The 25,034-nt window shown below is 36.6% G+C and overlaps 1 protein-coding gene; it reads left to right on the top strand.

The window, feature by feature from the left end:
• Window positions 1-25,034, top strand: part of LOC308194891 (uncharacterized protein) — a 709,819-nt gene that overhangs the window by 272,079 nt on the left and 412,706 nt on the right.

The following is a 25,034-nucleotide window of genomic DNA, read 5'->3' as shown; positions in this document are numbered from 1 at the left end:
TTTGCAGCTTTGAGGTCAGTCACTCAATTGATGAAGCTTGGTGCAAAATATGGGTTTTGATGTCATGCTTGTGAAGAAGTCTGGGATAGGTGACCTGAGAAATTCCTTCTCACTTAGGCTACTGAAGTCATACATTCTAAATGTCCAGTGTGTATTTTTATACACATTCTACTCGAACACCGTAATTAGCACCATCTCCATTCCAACACCTTAAAAATGAATACTGATTGTCATTGCGTTTTCTTACTGTTAATAAATTCTTTCCAACACGCAAAGATCAAATATACAAGATTATTCAAATATTTCTTTGCTGTTCTTTGCTTAATAAAACAAGTGAAAGAAAGTGAATAGCAATCATGCATCTAAAAGACATAGTGCTATTCTTAAAGTATATTACTTCTTTAGACTCCCCAAATTCTAATTAGAACTTTACAAAGCAATAAAAAAGATAGCAACTGGATTCTAAACTAATAATTTTAAGCTCAGTGCAAACTGGAAAGCCCTAGTGCCAGTAAAATAATACAAGACACCTGTTTTATATGGTACACATCGAAAGCAAGCCCCAAGGACAATAACTTTTAATATAATCATTATTAAATGTTTATTAGCCAAAGCTCAAAATATCAAGAAATGTATTGTGGTAGAGAAACAGCTATCTCCCAGACACACAAAATCTTTGTTTTGATGATTAAAACTTTGCCAATAATCTTCTGGCCCAAGGTAGCAAGCGTTATTACTATACTTATAAAGTAATGAAAGCATGCTTCTTATCATTCAATTTTCCTATTTATAATTTAAAGTGCACTCCTGTTCATCTATCTGTTTGAAATTAAATTCTTAAATTAAATACTTTATAGCTTTTTCATTCTCCTGGAGATAACAAAATTACTAATACAAAAGAAAAGGTCTATTCAAAAAGTTTAGAGCTTCAAACTAACAAACTTTTCCTTTTTTTTTTTTTTTTATGTTTTGAAGAAACACAACTTTACCTTGGGTAAATCCATTTTTTTTGTAGGTCTCAGTTCTTACACCAAACAAAACAGAACTGGGTTCAAATTACACTTCTGTTCTCATTTTTCTAGGAATGACTACCCAACAGTTAATGGAGCTGTGTGTCATTCTTGTATGTTATTCCTCCAGGCACACTTTATTACATATCACTAAGTATGTGTTGGGATAGGAAATTAAGTCTGGATTGCTCACATCTCTTTTTTTTTTAAAAAAAAAAAAAAAAAAAAAGTTGAAGAGATAGTAAATAAAGTATGTATGGGACTTGAATTGAGTGATTGCTGCTGATTCAAATTAAACAGAAAAGCAAAGTCCACTGAGTTGCGTGGGGATTTTTTAAATACAGAACTTTGATAAATCAGTATAATTAATTATTGAAATCAGCTAGTTAAATAAAAATCAGCTGCTTAAATAAAATGTCAATATTCCTGTAGATCAGGGTGAAAAATGATTACAGAAGAACTTTTATAACTGAACAAATGAAAGTAGGATCTTGAAATTAATCAGTGTGTGAGGGTAAGAAAAGGAGATGATGTTGAGAGAAAATAAGTATTGCTCTAAATAAAAAGTGGATTCATAAATGGCAAAGAAAAATGGAAAAAAACTAATAGACCAAGTGTGCTAAAGGTGAAATGCTCAACAATGTAAGAGTGGAGATTTGAGAGTATTTTTCTAATGAGAATGCTCTACTACCTAGGGCAAAATTTGATACATATCTACTACAACCTTTAAACTTTAAAATGCCTCTCTGTACAGAAGATAAAAAGGTACAAAGAAGCAGGAGAAACTGAACCCATGTTTTCCATTTATTGCCTGGGTATTCTAAACACTTAATAAAGCTGGAGATTGGGCGTTCTTCAGTCTTGTTTTATCATTGCTTTTAGGGTAATGTTGCCACTGTGCATCCTCAGAACTTTGTACTACAAGAGTGCTTGCAGAATGCCTGCTACACTGAAATCCCACCCATCTGTAACATGCTTTTGATCGTTGAAGGCAGAATTGGGTATCAAACCAATATTTTCCTTTAACAAACAGAGCATCCTATGAGGGACTGAGAGCCTTTCACCTCCCAGTAACATAAATGAAAGTTGGCAGCATCTTACTGCATTGGGATCTTTGTATTTAAAATGTAGACATTTTTAATTTATTTGGAAGGGATGGACTACATGTTTTTCAAGAACAAAAAGTGAATTAAAAATGTGAATGGGGATATGTTCTTTCACATTTATTATTTTCACGGTTTTCTTTAATTTCTTATTACAGCAAGCAATTATGTACTCTTGCAATAGATCTGGTTTGTCAGAAAGTACGAAGGATAAAAAAAAAAATATATTTTAAAGGCTGTTTTCTACCTCTGTTCAAATGGATCTACTTTTAAGGTTTACTTGGGGAATTCATCTCTAATCCAACACAAATTATTTCTTTAAATGGCGTGTTTGCTCCTGTGAGTCTACAGAATTCTTGTGGATTTCATGTTTTTTCTTCAGTAATTTTCAGAATATATATATATATATACACATGCTCAGATTACAATGAAATGAAGTGAGTTTTTTTGTTTTGTTTTGTTTTTTCTTCAGAATTGCCAAGAATGCTGTAATGTGAATCAGGGTGGCTTATTTTCATTTTATGTATCATCAGTGCAGGCAAAGATTGTGTTAGTGCAATCAGTCTGATGTTGCAGCAGTGCAACCATTTGGGTTTATGTCTTCAGAATGCCTGCTGGACTCAGGTCCTGCATGGAGCTGTGGTATTTATGGTGATACAGAAGATGGAGCAGAATTTGTTTCAGGTGTCTTGGCTCAACAGTTTTATAGGAGTAAAAGAATCAATTAAACCCATATTTTTGCCTGTTTGTAAGATTAATAACACAGGTTTGTGAGGTAAGTAGGTGTTGTTTTTATATTTAGTAGAGGAGAATTACACCTTGATAAATGGATATTTGGGAAATTATATGAATGTATCAGTTTAAGTTGAACAAAAATAGAATTTAGAAATAATTTTTAGTGCAATAATGCTACCTTTTCATTTGCACAAATATGATTTAAAAGTGTAATCTCTCTAACCTATGGTTTCATGAGTCAGCAGTTGATTATGGATTTTAGTAGCTGAAGTAAGGCAGTATGTCTTGCACGTTATTCCTGAAATGTTCATGCAGCTATGCTCCGTTATACAGAACAGCTAAAAATCTGCTTGTAAAAAATACCACCTGATGCTGTTTCTTGTTAGATATCATTTTGAAATATGCTAACAACTCAAAATATATCTTAATGTTTGAGGTAATCTTGGGAAGTAGGAAGTTCTGATTTCTAAAATAAATAGAGTCATGATTCAAAATTGCCACAGGAAATGCACTAGATGCTAAACAACTCTTATCTATTGCATATTGTGGGTGAACTACAATGAACTACAAGTCTCCTGTGGAGACCCTTACACAAATCTCCTCTAGAAGTACTGATTTTGAGTCCGACAGTGATGGTAGGTTTTGGAGTATGGGCAGCTAACCGCTAGGACATGGGCAGGGCCAGCAAGTTTTGAACTGAAATTCTCAAGAGCTGTGAGTAGTAATGCTTTCATTGTAGGGGAACTGTTTAATGAAGCTGTCCTCATGATTTCATGCAGTTGTGAGAAACCCTGCATCTTTAAGAAACAAATTCTTAGAGTAAAAACAGAAGTCTTAAAATTTCTTAAGGGCTTTCCTAAGCAAGCCACCTTTATTTTAAAATAGCTTTAACTACTTTGAACAAGAGCCAACACAGACTTGGGCATTCAAAGCAGGACTTATGTGGAACTGGGAAAAAATTGTGAGCCTCTCAGCGAATGCAGCTAAAGCTCCCCGCTTGCCTTGCAGTTTGACTTCTTGCTCCATGTGTGCTTGCAGCTCCCCCACTCAAGCACGCTCCGCTCTTCTGGCATCTGCAGTGCAAGTCTTCTTTTCCCTGTTATCTCTAAGGTCCTTACTTGATTGGCACGGTTTGAAAATGCTTACAAAAAAGATAGGTTTGGGATGCTCACAGAGCAGAGTGAAAGTGTTTTTTTTGGTTTTTTTTTTTTCCCCCTAAGTGCACCTAGAAAAAGTAGAGGTGGACAGGGATGGTGATAGCTCCATCCAGCCTTCTGACAGCTAGGCAGTTATCTCCAGAAATACCTTTCTGTTAATGCCTTCCTCTGAGAGTGATTTAAGACTTCTGTGTATCTCTCTGCGTAGACATTTGGGTATCCCTTTTACCTCTCATGTTGCAACAATTCTGCTATGCAGAAAAACAATTCAGAAGTCATTTGGTCACGGAAAGGAAAACAGTGCTAATAATTTATGGTTAAAGTAGTGCCTAAACATCTCTGAAGTGCATTCACAATGTGGTTTTCATGTGTGTGTGTTTCCTGAAGTGTACAGACTGTTTAATTACAGGAAATAAAATTTACACCTTCCAATGGATGCTCCTGTATTTTCAAATATTCTACTCTGCTCTCTCAGAAAATACTTCTATTTCCTTACTGTGATGTTGCTGTCTGTGGAAGCAGTTTTCATGCACTGAAAAAGAGGAATTTTGAGGAAGTTGTAGACCATCATGTAGACCATTTACTCAGTATCTTTACTCCTGCGTCTTGGAAATTCCCAGACTCTAGGCAGATGTGGGGAGTCCTCCTATGTCCAAATACTCTTGTTTGTTACAAGCCCTTTTCTTGTTACTCTAAATGCACTAAGTTGAGAGAATGGTGTTTGAAGAGAAAAGTAAATTTGTCTGGATCCAATTTGAAGATAACTGTTTCATTCTTGCCTCTGATAATCTAGGGAAAGGGCCAAGAAACTAAAGAAAATGTAGAGGGAAAAAGAGGTAGAAGAACAGCTTGTTCTGCATAACAGGGAGCTGCAGTGGTTATGAACTTTGTCTGAAGGCAAAAGTTACAATCACTCAAAATAAGGTGAAAATAAGCCATACAAATTCTGCAGATATTAGGCCTCTGGGAAGACCATGATCCATGTTTACGCTAACCAATTTTTTAGAATCCCGGAACAGATACAGCTCAGGAGTGTCTGAGTGACTTGTTTGCGATTTTGGAATGGGGGATTTTGCTGTAACCTTTAGAACAAAATAACTTTGATGGTTCACCCACAGTGAATAAACAATATAAGCAGTCTCCTCTGCTTTCTCCTTTATCTAGTTGCTTGTTCAGTTCTTAAATTCTTAAATTTGATAAGTTTTCAGTTGTGTTTCATGTTTTAAGAAACCGTTGGGTTTCTTAAACCACTGGAAATAAAAAGTCAGTATTTTGATCTTAGAGGAGAGTTAAGAAATCATTAATCCCAAACATTTTATGACATTCCTTTGGTTTACTCTTTATGTTGTTACTTTATCAGTGATTTTGTTCTGTTTACTGGTGGCATTAACCTCTTATCTGATGTGTGATCATACATCTTAGTGTGCCTGTTTAAGGGTTAGCCATATAATATTTGTTACTTCAGTAAGCTCCTTCAACTTATTGATTTTTACTGCTACTAATGCCCTTTTCTAATAATTTCAAAATATTATAGTGACTGATAAAAATAAGAACTACACCATCAGAAGTTTACATGACAACTTCTGCTCAATTGTTACTTTACAGATTCAAAACTAAAGTGTGAAACTTCTAGAGTAGATTTAATTTATAGAAGCTTGTCCTGAAAAGCTGCATAATTAGCCCAATTATACTACGCGTGCATACTTTTGCCATTTCTCTGTGTGTATGTTTTTTGCCTCTGGCAGCAACTTGAATTAAAGAGGTCTGTAGTGTGATGTGCTCCGTATTCAAAGAATATTCAAAGAATGTAGGTGCCTGCTTGGCAAGTGTGTTAAGGGCATATTTCATTTGCCGTGTTTTCTAATGAATTAGGTATTACAAAAAAAAGTTCATCGTTTTCCCTTAATGTGTTTTTTTCATAGTCCTTCACCTTTTGATTTTAATCAGCTGTCCATATATTGTACAATTATGTTATTTACCCATGGCATCTCGTTAATGAGATGCATAATAAAAGCATCATCAATTTATATTAGATATTCCCCAGCTCCCTTTACACTGATTCCAGAACTAAGTAGAATCAGTCTCAAAGAGCTCTAAATGCTAATTTTTATTGATGGTGACAATCAGGAAATTAGCAAACGCAAGCTGATGTTCCTATGATAAAAAGAAATGCAGTAAAAATAATAGATGGTATAGGACTGTATTATGTCTGGAGATTCTGATTTTTTTAATCCTCTTTTGTAACCAAGTCGAACTGTGAATGGAGAGGTTAATGTTAGATTTCAGCACAACATTCTCTACTAGACATTTGCACTCTAGAATTAGAAATAATTGCAATCATGCTTTTTGTTGGTATTACGTTTGGAACTTACATGGCTTTAGAATGCTGACCTAGTGCTTTCCCTGCCATATAAATCGTACCTAGGTTCACAGAAGGTCGTCTTCTGCTTCTTCTGAAAAATATCTAATTAGGCATGTGGAGATTGTGAAGTGCTCTTGAGTAGCCGGCAACCTTGGCCGCGCTTCAGAAGCTCCACAAAGGTGCGGTGTGATGCGGTACAAAGCCTACTTCTAAGCCTTTGGCTTGGGATAGAAAGCCTACGTAGAGATAATATTTCCTTGCTTGCTGTTGCTCTCGTGTCCTGCCTCAAGGCTATTTAGAAAAGGTTGTGATATTATGTCTGCAAAAATTATTCTCAAGGACTCTAGAAGGATGATAAAAGTTGGGAAACTTGGGTATTGGAGGGGAATTATTTCTGCTGTATGAATGGTCTTTAGTTTGCTGGTGTTGTCCTCTGAGCTGCACTGAGATCTCCTTGATGTGATTCTGAAAAGCAAGGAAAGGCCTGGTGGGCTTTCCTGGCCTGGTTCAGAGCCCAGGTGCTTTCCAGGAAATGTAGCTCTTGAGTTCGTAGCAGTCCCCTTCCTTCCACGATGGCTCAGTGAGCAGCAGAGTAGTGTGCTGAGCTTGGAGTCTGGTGCTGAGCCTAGAGTCTGGTGCAGTCTGAGTGCCTGCCTGTGAGTCAACTTTGCATTTTGAGCATGTTACTTTTTCAATCAAACTGAAATTCAGTATCAACCACGTGTAAGCACAAATAAGTGTCACTCATACCAGTCAATAAGCCCAGCTAAGAAGCAAGCAATGAGTAAGATTAAACATAAGCTGCTTTTAAGTTTTTGTCTGTATATTTGTTTGTTACTAGTCTAGATACAGACATGCAGCAGTTCTGGCTGGCATCCATCTTTCTACTCCTAAAAAGACAAAGCACATGTAATATTGATCCTGTACTTCTGAAAAACAGGCCACTTAGACTGCTAAAGATAGAGACTTGGAAAACAAAAACCAGAAAACTGTGGTTTGGTGACAGATTTTTGATGTAAATAACTCTGCAATATATTTAGAGATCACTTTTAAATTTGTAAATTTGACCTTTTCTGTGCAATGCACCCTATCAAAACACATGATTTAAAATAATTTGTATACTTAAGCAGCAATATTTACTTTGCAGACAGTGTTCACAAGTAGGAAGCAGTTGTGGAAAAAAAAATAAACTAATGACTCCTTTATTAATTTAATAGTGTTTTGGGACAATTTAAAAGTCATTGTGGAAAACAGTAAGAAAACAGTGTTTAGATGACCTGACACTAGAGGACTGACTTGAACTGCTTATAGTTAGTAATGTGGCAAACAATGAAAATAAAATCCTGAAAAAGAGCAAGAGTAAAACTACAAGAATGTCAGCATTTTCCACCATCCTAACCCATAAGTATTGCATATTGTTCTACTGGAAGAAAAAAGCAATAATTTGGATTAATACTGCTAAAATGAGAATTTGGATTAAGATGCATAAATATTTCATGTCTTTCCTAATGTGCTAGTAGTATGTAGAAGAAAAGAATATTGGCTATTAAAGTATCCTGATAATTACAAAATGATCCTCGTAGAATGAGCTTCAGGTTACAGTAATTGGTTTACTTTAAAAGAACTACTTTGTGTTAAAAGAAATGCTAAAAACAAATAAAACCACAGAATAATCTGAGTTATACATTGGTGAGGAAGTAGTAGGCGAGTTAAAATATCAAGGCGTTTGCTTTATTTTGTTTTGTTTTTATTTTTATTTTTATTTTTTTTAGGAAAACACCCATGTCTCATGTTCCCTCCTATTCTAAATTCTTGGGAGGAAGAAAAATAATTCACAGCTGCCCAGTTTGTGTGGTAGTTTTGTGGTATATTTCTTCTGTATGAGAACTAGATCCTGCAAGGCAGTCCTCATCCCTTTTGGAGATATTACAAAGGACTAGGTCCCATTAGGTTTAAAGTAATAAATTAAATTCAGCTGCAGAAACAGGTGAAACACTGGAAATTTGGGAGTGGATCTCAGCTGAATTAGGTTCTTCTGTGTCTCCCAGGGAACATCTTCTTGTCCCAGTAGGTTACTGGGGTCAGTTCTCATTCTCATTCAGTGTCTTCACATTCTTTCTTGGGATTTGGAAAATTCCAGCAATAATAATCAGCCCTACCTCAGATGTCTTGAGGTAATGCCCAGGTTTCATGTGGAGTTGAGTTCCTTTGGAAATGTCCCCTACAGTCTTTGCTTTCCTTAAGCACCTGCAGAAATCAAGTTCTTAATACTGGCAGCTATAGCAAGTAATGCAATACACGTTGACAAGGAAACACAGCAGTAGTTTTGCCAGCTTGCTGTACTTTCCCAGTAGCAAGGATCAGTACAGCGTGTGTGGGGGGAAACCTTTGTTATCCTACCTGCTCTTTCTGCTCTTTTTCATATCTCTGTGTGACTTGTTTTGCCCTAAAGGATGCTTTATCTCACTCTAACCAACTAGCCGCAGAGGATAGGTAATGCCAAGTCAAATGCTGTTGAAAAGAGGGAAGTAGCTGGAGAGGACAATAGGAACAATGGGAAAGGAGTAAGGTGCATTGTTAAAAATAAGTCCAGCTTCAAACCAGATCTGTGCAATGCCTTCCTTTCATTTCTTTTGCTCCTTTACGAAAGGTGTTTCTAACAGGTCTGGAATGCTGATCAGTATCAAAGCCTGAAATCCTGACCTGTGCTTACTGTGGGTGTGCTGGAGTGACCTTGACAGCTTTGAACGTCTCAACCAGATGCGTCATGGAAATGGACACGGCCCTTCCCTTATATAAGAAAATGAACAAATTGTGCCTTCTTTCTTACTGCGATTTGGCTGATGCAAAGAGAAATATAGTCATATTTTCCAAGTTTCTAGTTAAATTCTTTTGTTTTGAATTCCAATAAAATCTGCTGCTTTCTTTGTTTCAACTTATGGGTCCCCATCCTAATTTAAATTTGGGTTCATACTTGCTGCAGTTGCTCATGTGTGTATGGGTACACACAGGTTGTGTATATAGAGATAATTGTCTTGGATGGCTGTTCCTGCCTGCTTGGAAGTACTTAAAAGCAGGCATGGTCATGGGCTGTTCAAAATTGCACTGGAATGAAGTGGCATCTTTCTGTTAGTTCTGTGCTGACTTCAGGCTTTGGATTCCGGCCTGAATTCACATGCAAAATGTAAGCACGCGAATCATCTCTGTTCAAAAATGAAGCCCTAGATATATAATAAAAAATTTAGATGTTTAGTAGCTAGATCACCAGTCATTAGTAATGTCAGTTACTGTTATTTCAGATTTATTCATAGGGAGTTCACATCCACAGACAACTCCAAGGGGGCATGCTTCCAATAAAAAAGGAAACCTTGGAGGCCAGCTTCCCATTATATTTGATTAGTACGTGTTTTTTCTTTACATAACTTGACACATACTGGCCTGATTACACTTCTGCCTTAGCTTGACAAATTCTGACTTGATGTGATATAAAATGAGAAGAAACTCTGATGTGACTTCAGAGTTGCAAGTGAAATGTGTCGCATCTTCCCCAGCAAAATGGGGAGTTTCATCTATCTGCTGGGCTTCAACAGTCTTCTGTGATGGATGAATCCTCCTCTTTCCTGACTTCGTCATTGTGGCTTTTAATATTATCTATCAGCAAAGTCAGTGGCCGAACGTAGTGGAGAGGCCAGAGCTGGTGCCCTGGCATAGACCACAGTCTAAGGGCAAGTAGGAATATGGGAGAGTGAGCAGTATCTGCCTGTGTGTATGTGTCCCCCTAGGGCTGCATTCATTAAGGCCAAGTTCAATAGGGTTGGAGAGATTGGGGAAGGCTGTTTCAGAACCTTTTCCAAGTCTGTGGAGCTTTTCCTGAGAGCTGTGGTGTTGGTTGGTGTGGTTAAGAGGAGTCACAGTGGGCTTTCTGGCTTTTCAGGCCTGAGCCTTCATGCAGGTGAACTGCACACTTCTGTCTTCTCACAGTCTTTTACTTAATGCTTCCTCCTACTCATATACTTGAGGGAGAAAATTATAATGAAATAATAGGAAAATTGTTCTATTCCCTCCTTCAAATGGAAAAAACAAGGGGAAGAAGGGCTTTTTCATTTATTTTTTTTTTTCCTTTGGATGATGAGATGAAACTTCTTGAAAGGAGGATATTAAGATAAATGAAGATAAGTAAGGGAGACATGCTGTTATGTGAAATGTTGACCCTCACCAACTCCCAGCTCTCGATGGAGGGGAATTGGGCATGTTTACTTCTTTATTCTCTATATTTTATTTATTCTTTTTCCCACCTACACATTTTAAAGTGCAAGACATGATGCTGCATGTGTGCACACAGGAAGAAGGTCTAGAGTTTCAGCATGTCTTGCACCTCTTCAATTTACATAAAAACATACTGAGCAAGATAAATGACAAATGCTGCTTGTAGACAATATAATAACAATACTGAACAATACTGAACGATAGTTTCTAGTAGTACTTTTCTTCTTAGGATGCAACCCATATGTCTATGCAACTGCTACGCATGTACAATCTAACTAAAGAAAAGGAAAAATAAACTTCTAGAGTGAGAGCAAATGCTTTATTAATAATCACAGGCAGTTATGCATCCAAAAGGGGGAAAAAGCCTATTAGTTCCTTTTTCTATAAGACATAATTTGGACCATTGAGCTCATTGAACAATGCTGATCTTTGGGCATGACAGTATGCTTCCAGAAGATAAACTAGGATCCAAGTCTACAGCAGATAAATTGTTTTAAGGTGCCTTGCGCTAAATGGAAGGGAACAACGAAAGACTTAATAAAGTTGAAAATGAAGTAGCATTCACGTAAATTGTATCTTTTGTAGTCTTTGCGTGAAGACTGCATATTTTTAGTAGATGTTCTGCATACGGCTCAAACAGAAATTATGGACTTAGTGCAGAAGCTGTTATTACAGTGTTTTGCAGCCACTGTCTCTGCTGAGTGAATCAGAAACTGATCCAAGGTCTCCTGACCTCCAGGCAGATCAAATCAATTAGACTACCCTAATATTTTCTCTCTCATCAGTGTTTTCTAGTGTGGACTCAGTACCATGCTGTGTTTGTGTTGAACTTGGATTTACCTCAGAATCCCACGTGAATACATCCTAAGTTATATTCTTAAGTTTAGTGTTGTTCTCTTGGTTTCTAAAGAATAAATTGAATTTAACAACTTTTGATGTTACTGAGTCTGATATATAAAAGGAAGGGGAATTATTTGGATACCCTTATTATGAGCATCCAAATGGTTTCCTAAACCAAGTAGCCTAACTTTAACTGAGTTCTGACTTAACAGAGTGGATGTATATGGGTACAGACAAGTCAAACTTACTGATTTCCATGCTCCAGGTGATCTTCAGCTCATGGAATGCCAGTTTGTATGTGGTCAGGTGAAAAAACACTGCAGTGCTCATCAACATAGTAGTACTGTGTCCCATGGAGGACTGAGATTCATGCTGTGTAAGACATTGCTATTCACTGAACGCTCTAGGAAGAATGTTTTGGTTGAGTTCAGTGTAAGCAAAAGAAATTCAAGTTTGTTGATTACCATTGCATCCACTTTTTCAAAATGTTTGTTTTAAGCACTAAAAAAAATCTTTAAAGTGTAAGTAAGCCTTGGGGATTTATTTTCAGTTAATGACATAGCCAGAAAAGAGCTGAAACAGCAGAATCCTGTTTCTAAAGTTCAGATTGATTGTCACTGTATAACGCTGTTTTACAGCCTCTCTGGTACAAAGGAAATATTGCCTTTTAATATATGGCTATAATTTAATATTCTAAGGTGGGAAAGAAAAAGAAAGAAAAAACAAATTTAACAGCTCTCCCAATTTTCAAAACTGACTTTATGAAATAGAGGAATTTTCTAATTTAAATTCCATTTTAGCAGCCTTTTATGTCCAGAACCTAGCTTGCAGGTTTAGATTCAGCTGAGTGCAATAAACTAGCATTTGCTTTTTGTTTATAACAATGCAAACCACGATGAAAAGAGAAAATAAAGCTGAAATGGCTAAAAAAGTTTGAGCCCTCTCAATTAGAAAATGGGCTATTCCATTAGTAAAATAAGTCCCTAAGAGTCTTATTCTCAATTTCTATGGTTTACGTGGGTGAGAAATAATTAGCAGTCATAATTTACATGAGAATTATGTTTGGATTGATCCAACTAAGAACCCTCCAGTACAGAAACTTTTAAAGACTTTTACAGCGTGTCTTGTCAGACCTAAGTGTCCTGTTGTACGTGGAAGTCAGAGTTTGTGCCACAGTGTGGCTCGAAGGTGGATGTATGAAGCAGGTCAAGTCAGTGTCCTAGCCCTCCCAGCAGGGCACCAGCGTAGCTGGAGCTTGTCTCCAGCAGGAGCAACCCACTGACCCTGCTGGATTAGGTTTTGGGATGGGTTGGTATCATGGCACAGCTGGTCCTGCACAGCCAAACCCAGCCTGTGAGCTGAACAATTACCTGGATGGAGATTCAGTGGGAAGCAGAACATCACGTTCCAATTTGCTCTTTCAGATCTAATCTAAAGGACTGCAGTGCCTTCAGTACAGTATTAAAATATGTGCTCTACTCCTACTAGTATTCTTTCTGCCAGCTACTTCAGTTAAATGCTGGAATTAAACATTAATTCAATCTGTAATGGCTTTTGCTTCAAACTGGGGTAATTTTAACTTCTACTTACAAAACAAAATATTTTATGCCAAAGCTTATGCACATGAGTACCCTTAAAGTGAAAGGTTTTTCATTCACACTTACGACTTGAAAAGTCACAATTTCCAGTCTTAAATTACAGTTAACAGTCAAGAAATACTCATTTTCTGCTATGCAGTGAGCTGGAATGAATGAGAAACGCACGCTACAGAGCATGCTTTATTTCTTGCTTACTTTCTTTGGGGTAAATAAGGAATAGCTTCATTCAAATCAATTACCATTGCCTGGCACATACGCAAGGCGAGTTTGATTGATAAGAGCCCAGAAATCCATGTTGTGGGAGTGGAAGAATTGGTGAGATATAGGTAGTTCAGAATGGGATACATAACAGAGTTGGAAAAACAAAGACAACATTGTTTTTTAAAGAAGTTCAAAATAAATTATGCATGACCTCTACAACATAAGCAGTTAAACGTTTTCCTTTTTATCTGCTTGCCCCTTGCCAGGAGATCAGGTGGAGTTAGAGGTTCCAAGAGTAAGCCTACATCAGACAGAAATTCAAGAACCTTTTGTTTCAATCACACAATAATTGACATCTGACCTTCTGTACAAATAAACTCAGTGTTAGCAAGGACACCCTGCTGGAGGTATGAACACTGAGCTCTGACTGATTCATGTGTGGAGGAAAGTACTTCAAAGCAGTAGATAATTTATAGACACACTAACTTGGTTATTGTATTGCAATCCCTAACATAGAGTAGCAGTGTAAATAAGAGCTACAGTTTTTAGTTAAAGGAAAAAGAAGATTTTATTTGCTTTGTTGAGTTTGCTTTGAAGAGTTCTTTCTCCTTTCTCCTTTAAAAAAAATAAATAAGGCATTATAGAGAAGTAATTTTTATGTATTCCATAATGCTTCCATTTCCTACCAACCTCTCTTCTTCTACAATAGGGTCAATTATCATCCTCTCTTACCAGTAACAGGAAAAGGTCAAAAGTGAAATAAGAAAATACCATCTTTCCTAAGGGAACAGATTCATAATGTGGAAGGGAGCCTGTAATTTGGCAGCTGTAGCTTTGGGAGGCTAAAGTTTAGTACAGGAAGAAATTGGAATGTCTCTTGGTTGGGGAAATAGTGGTCATCAGAGAACGCAGCTGACATGATTTCTCCGTGCAGAGCTGACGTCGGGGTGCTCGGTGTTGTCACTGAAAGAAGGCAAGCAAAGGCTCTGTTTTATACTATTGTCAGTTCTGCTTTTTCTCTCTCATATCATGCTCAGAACTAATTGCGTTTACTGTGCTCCTGAAAAGCAGGTAGTGAACATTTTATAATTAACTGAAAACTTCAAATTCCTACTTTTTTCTTCCAAACAACATATGGAAAGGAGATTTCTTTTGTCTTCCTCACCTCTCTAAGCCAGATTTTGTATTAGTGTGCAGGTGGTTGTTATTTTTTCTAATTTGTCATTGCATATCTCTCACTTAATGTCCAGTGTAAGTGACTGAATTTTTAAGCTTTTGAGTTTGGGGATGATGCAATGTTAGACTCATGTATGTAACTGTCATAATTTGAATTAACATAGTTGTTTCGGATCTCATCTTAAAAATCAGTTCTCTTATTGCTATTATATTTGTTTACTCAACGTAAACATGTACAGGTTATTAGAAGTGAAGATAGGTAAAGAAGGGAGCAGTTACAAAAGAATGAAGGAAGGAATGAAGATAAATCCAGGTTAGACCTTAAAATGTGCCCTGATATGTGTTATGAAAATTGCTTTTGGACCTGTTGGGTAAGGAATGACAGCTGTGTGAAGAGCATCCCCAGTCTGGCAACGGTTCCTCCTGCAAGGGGTGCAGGCGCTGTCACTGGGGTGCTTGAACAAGTCAGAGCCTAAGTCCGTGGTTTTCACTGACTACTGGTAATGGTGTATATTTAAAGATTTAAAAAAATGATTGAGATAGAATCATTAAAAGCTATCCTGCGTACTTGCTTCAGTTGTAGAATTTGGTGTAGACCTTTGTATGGTTAATAATGTGGTTAGTAAACATAAGTCTAGAACAAAGAAAACAATTGTCTGTTTTCTCATCCAAAGTTGATTTCTGAGACTTGAACCAGGTCAAAGAATTGGAAATAGGAAATGTTGCAGATATAATTAATGAAAGTGTTACTGAAGAACCTGCATTTGCCTGCTCTTAGATGAAGGCCATTAAGTGTCTTTAAGAAACAATTTCTTCTATATCAGGACCATTAGTCTTCTCCTTTTCCTGTAGCTTGTAACTAAAGCTGGACAGGTTGTAGTCATCACCAAAGCGGAATTTGTCCTATGTTATTAAGCCAGGGAAGGAGAATCATATGATTGGAGTCCTTAGAGTGGCACCAAGAGGTTTTTTTTTTTTTTTTTTTTTAATTTCAACTTACAGAAATCATTCATTTTTCATTCTCCCTTGGGAATTAGATTTTTTGTTTACACCTTTTTGGGTCTTTGTGCTGAAGTTGAATATTGAATCTTGCATTTTGTGTTTTTCTTAGCTATTAAGGATAATTTAGTTATTGTATGCATGTTGGGAACGCCTAAAACATATAACCAGAATTAATATCTGCTAGAATGCATAAATGAACAAATAATTAGGAAAGGCTATTCAGGCTACAGGGAGCTTAATGTCTAAAATGAGACAAAAGAAATAAAGAAGGAGAACGAAGAGAAAACATACTGTTCCCAGCAGGTTAAATGGTCTGTGCAGCTCTCTGTTGCCATCACTGAAGTGAACATATGAGTGCCAGATCATGCATGGCATAGTTATCCAGTTTTAACGTGCCCAGAAAAATTTGTTGACTCTTCCCCAGACCAACCATTCTGCAGCTGTCCCTAACCACGGACAAGCCACTGCCAACTTCCTCTTATGCTGTTGATTTTATTAATATTACAGTCAGCATAATTCTGTGTTATGTACTTGGCCATTGCCTTTTTTTTTTTTCCCCACTTGTATAGACTGTCCTTTTCCCTGTGCTGCTATTGAAAATTTAGTATAATTTTGCCCGTGTTTCTAGGGCATTCTCTATAGCTGTTAGATTTCATAAAGGTATGAATTAAGATGAGTTTCTATTTTTCTTGTAATGAATAGCCTAATTTGGTATTTATGTATGCTTCAATAATTTTCTGGAGCAAAAATATCATTTCATGTCCTTAAACAAAGGTGTGGTGATTTTGTTTTATTTATTTTTTTTATTTTTTTTTAGAGTGGGGGGAAAAAAGATTACTCTCAAATAATATAAATAGTAGTGGGTAGTAATTTTGATCTATAGGTAAAGGATGATCTCTTTCCTATGATAAATGATTCTCCCCCAGGTCTTTAATTTATGTGGGATTTCTTTCTGTCCTTCCTCCACTTTCACCATTGAGAACATTCCCCTAGAAGGCAGACAGAAATTGGTGAAGCTGCAGTTCTCTGTTGTGACCTTTGTAATTCATAATCATCACCTGTAAGAATGAATAAAAACCTGGGCTTTCTTATGCAGTATATAGATTGTGCCTGTATATGCTTACTAAATAAATGGTAATGATGGATTTAAGGAAGCAGAAGAGACTCTGAAACACGGCAGACTTAAAATAATTAAAATATTCACCCTTCATTTGTTTTTCGTAATTTGTCTTGCCACATTTGATAATTATGGGAGAGATTAAAAGCTTGCTTGTTGTCAGCCAAGTCTCCTTTTCATTCTTGATCCCTACAGTGAAGTTGCAGTACTAAATTTGTGGTATCAAATTCATTTCCATAGCAGCACAGATTTTTGCTGTGGCATGGCGTAAGTAAATGATTTTGACTTCACTTTGGGGTTAAGCTGCTCTAAAGGAAGAAGGAAAAGAAAATAAAATTGCCTCATGCAGAAGAAACAAGTGCGACAGCAATGCATGCAATAGCTTGATCCAGCAACTGTAGTTCCTGTGAGTGTTCTCCTTCCTTTAGGTCAGTAGGGCTGCTCAGGAGGGATTTCTTTCATGCTGAGAACTAAAGGGTAAGTCCCACAGTGTGATCAACTTTTTTTTTTTTTTCTTCCCAAATGCTGTCTTTTCCAAAATTTAGTTTAGCAAGAAAAATCCTCCTCAGAGAATATTTAATTTGGAAAGTTTCATGTACAAATACAGCACTCGCATGTGCTTTATCACATCCTAAAAAACCACAGGGTACAATATCTGGCAGCATACCCATAACAGAGTGCGAGACACGCACGTGAAAATGACAGAAGTGGGACTTACTCTTCTCTGGCTAATATCAGCAAAAGGTGGTGACAATAAAGTATGTGTGTTTGGAGAAATCTAGCCAACTCCAGTAAGAGCAGCGGGCAGCCATGTGTTGCAATGGGAACTGCTGCCTGCTGGTCTGCTGAGGATGGGGAGGCATGCTGGTGATGGCTGCACTCGGCTAATGTTGGGCAGTCTGCTGGAAAATAGAATTATGCATAGCTGTTAAACTCTGATAAAATAAAGACCAAAGTCAGTCACTGACAGGCAAATACCAATTGTAGTCTAAAGATTAGGAGGCTCAATTTTAAGCATGGAGAGAGACTTCATGATGTTTAAAACTCTTCTACTGCTGTTTCCAAATGTGCTAGTTTAACAGTGTAGGAATATTCTCTCTTTTTTTTTTTTTTTTTTTTTAGGAGGGAGCATTCTGCTAGTTAGATCCCATTCTGTGCAAAATCATTGTAATTATAACACCTAAAGCTCTCTTAAAACTATATTAAATCTGAAGTAGTAAGCATTTTTATTTTTTCTTTTGAACAATTCTGTTGATTTTTTTATTAAAAATGGGCTCTGAGGACAGCCAGATAGATGAATGCGTGATAAGGACAGGTGAAAGTTGAAAAGTAAAATTGCCTGTACTTGCTCTGTGCTTCTCAAAAAAATCCTACATCTAGTTGGCACGGTAACATTTGATGGTGGGAATGGATGGTGCAGGAATGCGGGAGTTTAGACGCCCACAAATGTTTTTTAAGAAACCATTTTTTCCATTTATAAAGTAATATTTTTGAGATAAAAATTCTGTTTCTGTATTAAAATATAATGCGCCTGCACTGAACATTGGTCTGCTTCTTTAAAATGGCCTTCAGAAAGGATTGCTTTGCCTTTGAAGCAAAAGTGCCTTACTTTTTTAAATTTGGGTCAATAGAAACAAAAGTAAACAAGATTCTTATTTTCTGGAGCTTAAAGTAGAGCCAGAGTGTAACATGAGCAGCCCTTCTATCTTGGAAATGTCTATTCCTTTCCCGTACTCTGGATGGGGCATGCGCTGCACGTGAAAGGGTAAAATCTAGGCTGTACATATGGAAGAGTCCAATATTTTTGGTAATCTATCTTTGTTATGAAGCCACAAATGGGAATAAATGGAGTGTTATTCATGTAAGTAAGGAAAGTTGCTTCAACAACGTTACCATGATGGATCATTTACTAAAGAAGACAAATTCATCACTCTTCTATCCTCAGATTCCCAATTTTAGAAACACTTTATTATATCTCTCAATTGCTATTTACTCATACAAAGATCATGTGCCTCATGATGTTTTACATTTTGCAGTTGCTGAGTGCGAACGGTTTCACCAACTCTGCAAAATAAAGAGAACTAAGATCCTAACAGACCTGATTTTGCTTGCTGTAACCTAATCATAGTCATTTTATTGGTGACAAATGTGAAAAGGTATATTCACATGCTATATTTCAGTTCAGTTTGCGTACTAAAAATCACCAACAAGCATGAAAATAAGTTAGTATTTCTGAAGGACTGGGATTCTTGGTGGAACAATAAGACCTCTTTTGGGACAAACCCCTGCCTTTGTACACTCAAGTTTAACCCAGAAAGCTGTCATCCAAAACTGTAGATGGGCTGTGTGCCGGGTAGGAGGTTCGGCAGTGGCAGGGCCAGGCAGACAGCGTGACTGGGTGGTGGGGAGTGTGCATACCTCTGCGTAGTGACACGCCAGGTTCCTGCCCTTTGTTCCTTTCACAATTTGTTCCTTTTATTTTTACCATGTCCCAATTACAGGTCTGTGTGGATGAATGTTTTGCTAGCGTGAGAGCCTTAGTAAAGCAAAACCTTGTTATGAGTTAGGGCAGAAGGGCAGAAGGAAGCATACCAGTAGATAAACAAGTAGTGATGGGATAGGCGAAAAAGCCAACAAAACACAATTTGGTTTATCTAACATGGTCTCTGGGAACAGACTTAGCCGTTTTAACTATTTTTCTTTTCCCTGTGTTTGGCTATTTTCTGACCATAGCCCATGTCAGGACCCAGTTGAAGAAATATTTTTATGCGGACGCAAACCCTATGGCATAATTACAAGTTTAAGTCTGTTTTCCATTCTTGATGCTTTGTCCAGTTTCTGTCTTCTAAAATCAGGTTAATACCCTTTACAGAGATGCTGTCGTACAGACAAAGTGCATGTAGAGAATTTGTCACCCGTAGCAATGTATTTCCAGCAATACATATCTTTCATTTAGTGCTTGGGTAGGCACCTAGTTCTTTTTTCCCATTTACATCCTAAATACAAAAAAAACCACCCCTAACATGGATTTTGTCTGAATTCACTCTGAAGTCCCTTCCAGGATTCTTTGCATTCCAGCCTTGCTTTTTACAAGGCTTCAATTTCCTATACAGCTGGGATTACATGCATAGTGATCTTCATCTGTGTACCACACCCGATGTGCGGTGTGTTAGAAACTGCAAGGTGCCTTGTCTTACCTACCAATTAGCAATGATGTGTTTGGTTTGCTTTACTTATCTTCAGTGTTATTTCTTCCTTTTAAATGACAAAGCACGGAAGGATGTGTTTAACAGACTTGGTCTATGATCTGCATGAAAGTTGAAAAAACTAAGCGCTTTCTGAGTGCAACCTTACTGCAGAAACAATTTATCATTCTAAAAGTATGTCTTAGTTGAAATGAAAACACCTGGGCAAGAAATTAATGCAGGTTAAAATCAAACTGCAGACCACAGATTTTAATCTATATTTAACCTACAAAGAGCAAAATCTCACATTCACAAATACAGCAGGATTCCCCGAGGGGTCAGCATTTAGAGCTGCTGTTGTGTTTTGCAGCAGCCTGAGCTGGGGTATGGCAAATATTTTTGCAAACTTTTTTGAAAATAAAAAGTATGTGCCAATCACTCAACTGGAATATGGATTATCTTTCATTTTGCAATTCTTTCCTGTAGGGCCAACCTCAGAGTACTAAGCTATTCATTTCTGTAAAAAGTAACGGAATCTATTCAGATTTATGTGCAAGGATGGCTTATATTCATTTAAAAATTTATATTCAGTAAGGACATGCAGTTGAGCTACAAGGCAGAATTGAGAATCAGAGTATGTGTGTTAGAATGGATTGTGATGATGCTTTTACAAGGACTTTCTAGCTCTGACTTCAAAAAACAAGACATGATTTAAAAGAGTCAAGAGTCTTGGATAAGAAGATATAGCTGTCTGTTTTGAAGACATAAATAAGCACAGTACAGCTTTCACCTGCCTATTAGAAGGAAAGGAAGATAAATAAATAAAAGCGAAAAAGCAAATAAACTAAAAAAAAAAAAAAAAACAAACCAAAAACCTAAAATGAGATCCTGTGCTCATTCCCATTATGCTTCCTAATGATGCTCATTACAATCCTAACTACATTTTAATGCTGAAATCTAATGCCTCCATTCATCATTGGAATGAAATACAAATGCTGACAATTGACAAACTTAATAATAAAAAAGTTCACAGGACTCAGAACTCTGTGTGCATATTTATCAGAAGAAAAGACAAAGCTGTGATGGTTGCAGCTCAGGAATACCTCACTTGGCAGAAAAGGAAGACAAAGCAAAAATCCTAAGATAAAGGAGAAAAAAAAAGCGCTAATCAACACAACAATTGGTATTTGCAGATGTTTTAGTGATAGTTTTTTGCTCACTTTTTTGCTTATAAAGCCCTCCTTTTCAAGAAAATGCTAAATATATAGAAAGTAGAAACAGAGGAGGAGAGCAAAACATTTGAGCCATTTTAATAAATTAGTTTATGAGATGATAAGTGGTACCAGCAGTTACATAAATTATGCTCTTTCACATTTATATCTGTCCAATTCAGAAGCATCTGAAAAAAATTAATATGCCTACCCAGTTAGCTTCACAAAATATCACTTGTCAGTGTACACCTACATCTTATGATACATACTGCATCTGTAAAATTAATACTGTAAACTGATGCTTTTAAAGGGAGTAAACTTTGTAATTAATTTTTCTCTTACTCCTCAGTTCCAGGGTTTGAAATACAAATATCCCAAGTGTTTTATTTTATTATTATGCTTTTCTACTTTCTCTTGTTCTTTGACTTAATAAAATCTCAATAAATGTGAAGGTCTGTGACATTACTGAATGATAGATCTCAGTAAGTTATTTGGTGCACAGAGAATTTTATCATGATAGCAACAGAGCTGATTTTTTTTATACCTGAAGTCTAGTTCAGTTGCCCTATGTAATCCAACCCTAAAGTAGAAGTGATAGGGATAAGTTTAGTAAAACTGTTGTTATGCTGGATATAAATTATTTGCTTGTAAAGATAAATGCTAATATGAATCTCCCATTAGATAATTTACTTAGTGCATTTCATACATCAAAATTTTCTTCGAATATCACTGAACTGTAGCACTGTTTTTTTTGACTCTAACATTGAGCCATTCTGAGATAAGTCCTTTTTGTGGTGGTGAGAGGGAGGGAGCAGAGTTTATTTCTAGAAGATTGCATCAAGTCTCTCTTCTGCTGTGTGTAACTCTGTTAATTCTTTGCTCTGATAAGCAGAGTTCTAGATTATTACATTTATTCTATCAGAAACATCTTCTCCCTTTCCATTGTTCTGTGCTTTCAGTGGTATTCCATTTTCTCCTTCTCTCTTTTTGTTTTTCTTTTACTCTGCTTTTTCTCTTGACTTTTTTTTTTCTTCTTTGCATTCCCTACCCACGTATCTCCTTCACCTGCTTGGGCTTCTTTTAAATAAAACTCTCAGGTCTAAGTTGCAATCACCCCAAAGTTCAAAGAAATCCTCCACCAAACCTTATACAGTTCTCTCAACAGGACAATATTCTGCTAGAGGGATTGATGAGGATGAACGTGGCGGTTGTATATCACTGTACAGACAGGCAAGGTGTTTTGGAATAGGCAAGCGCAATGCATATGAACACATTATTGATTAATTCTATATAAAATGTGAGTGATTATTTTGGAAGAACTTCTGCAAACAACAAATTGCGCCTTTGGAACATTTTAGTTTTACGTTAAAACTATTTTATCATGAAATGAAATCTAAAGTTCACTCCTCAGCTAAATATGTGCCAGTCACTTTATTTGCAGTGTTTTTTGTTCCAAAATCAATTATTTTTTCTCATTTGATGCTACTCTATACTTTCAATTTCTGGTCTTTTAGCAGATATATAGCCAATGTCACTTTTAACCAAATCTTACTGGTTAGTAATTTGTGGAAAAAAAAAAAAAAAAAGCATGACGTAATGTACTAAATGAGGACTGATTAAGGTTAAGAAAATATCAAAAAATATATTTCCTTCTCTTTCTGATACATGATCGTGAGCCTTCATCAAGAGATACTAGGAAGCTGCACAGAAATACAGCTGTAATAAAGTTTTAGGATTTCTAGCCAAATTACATATCATTTTGAGGTCTAAAAAGGGAAGTCCTGATTAGGTAAGATGGAAAACAAGAAATAACAGTAAATGGAGTAAATCCTTCTATCCAACTTAATTCAAACATGGCACGTGCAAAGAACTATGTATTTTTTTCTCTCAAATCTCTGTTGTATTTATTTCCTCCAAAAGTAACTGCTGAAGAATTCTACCTATAACTATGGGTATATGTTCCTATCTGCCTAATTTATCTATGTTCTCCTCTTCAATTACTTGCAGAATCTGGGTTGAAAGTGCTGTCATAATCCATTTATCTAGACACATTTAGTCAAGTGATATATTTGGACTTGAAATAAATGTACTGAATGTGATTGTATGATCTTGCCCTATAGCAGTGTTCTGCGGATTGGTAATTTTTTTTTCCATGTAAGTAGAAGGCAGCTCTTTGGATTCTATGCAGTAATAGCAACTGTTGACAACAGGTTTAGTTTTATAACTATGCTTATTTTAGGGTGGAAATCTGAAAATTCTCTCTTAGTAGATCACTTGTAAACAATTTCACATGAAAAATAAGATGATTCTTGTTTGCTTATAGACATATAGTACAGAGCTAACTAGAAACTTATGAGCTTCGAAAAAACTGGAGTGAGCAAATTCTGGCTTTTTTGTTGTTTATCCAAATACCCCGAAGCTGGCAGATCTGACTCAGTTTTCTTCCCAATCAAGTTTCGATACACATGCTAACTCCATTTTACTTGAGCAGAATTTACAAATGGCATGTTGTGGCTATGTATGAATTTTGGCGTTCTTGGGAGATTCCGTCCTGATCAGAGGATTATTAATATTTAAAAGGAATAATAATGGAAAATACTGAAGACCTAGCAGGAAAAGAAAGAATTAAAAGCAAGAATGGAGTGACTTGTGAAAGCTGCCTACTCTCTTCCTTCTAGAGGTAGTCCCTGACAAGCTGCGATGCTAATCGTGAGATGTGGACAAAAGACAATTTTTGTCTAGTGTTATCAGTTTGTCAGCTTTCATGGAGAAAACAGTCATTCGAAATCTAATCTAGTACAATTAAAATCACAGACGTGTGTGCACCCCTGTGGAAGACTTTTAATAGAATTAACTAGTGCTAAGGAGATATACAGAAACAAGATTCTAACAGAAGAATTATTTCTAGGTCTCATGTAATAAAAATGATACTTTGCACAGCAAACCAGTCTCTCAAACTGTCTATAATTTCAAGCAAATATATGTCAAGATCTTTAAAAATGAACTCCTAATAATAAAACAACTTTTAGATTCATCTTGATCCTTTCTGTGTGCTCTTACTTGTGAGTCAGAGTGATTGATACTCGAGTTATTTCCTGAAATGTAAATGATTCAGGTAATCCCATTAGGAAAGATATGAAACTGTAAATTTCTTATGAAGTAAAAATTACAGTGCAGCCTGATGTCTGGAGAGCCATTTTGGTCTCACCAAAAATAAAAAATAATAAAAAAAATACATAAAAGACAAGTAAGAATATACAGCTCCAAGTTGTCAAGTGGTCTACAGACCTGTCCTTGCTCAAGTGTACCAATTACAGTTCATTGAAAACCGATGTTTCACATTTGTTTATAAATTCCAGTTTATCTGCTTGCCCAAACTGGGAGGGTTTCCTTCTGTACCTTCCACTGGATTGGGTAAGACAGCATTTAGTCTGACTCACATCAGGAAGGCAGTGGGTCAGCATGGCTGTCCATTTTTCATTTGATTTCTTTTCTGTTAGAATACTTCAGAGCAGTAATCCTGGTACACTGACTGATGATAGTTGTTTACCAATGGATATTGTGCTCCACAAAATTACAACTGGAAGGTGACACTGTTATCTCAGCTCTAGCTTATATGATTTCCTTTCACATTTCTTCTCTTCAATGGGAGCCAATATTATATTCTCTTTATGATAAGGTTTATCTGCTTAAGATGTGATTACAGAAATCCGCTTTGTTGTTCCATGATCCAGAACCAGGTTGTGTTGTGGTGTAACTGCCCTTTGTATACATAACTTTTACCCATCAGAAGGCAATTCTTTTGGTGGAAGAGATGCAAAATACGGGGAGGCCGTAACAGTCTTCATCTGATATGACATGTAAGTGAGGAGTGAGAAAACCTGAATTGTCAGAGGGGAGGAAAATGGTTGAAAGGAACCAGATATTATTTATCGGTAACATAACTGCAGTTGAGTGTTGGATGATGTTTCCTGACTGCTTGGCAAATAGAGAAGGATGCCCAGATTGAATCACTTTGCTTCATATTTGCCAAACGCTTGTCAGGCTTGATGGCGTTTTCAGTTGCTCCAC

This window comes from Anser brachyrhynchus (assembly GCF_964034855.1).
Source record: "Anser brachyrhynchus genome assembly, chromosome: 4".
NCBI classification, from domain to species: domain Eukaryota; kingdom Metazoa; phylum Chordata; class Aves; order Anseriformes; family Anatidae; genus Anser; species Anser brachyrhynchus.
The sequence above is the reverse complement of the archived record's forward strand: the minus strand, read 5'-3'. Positions and strand labels throughout refer to the sequence as shown.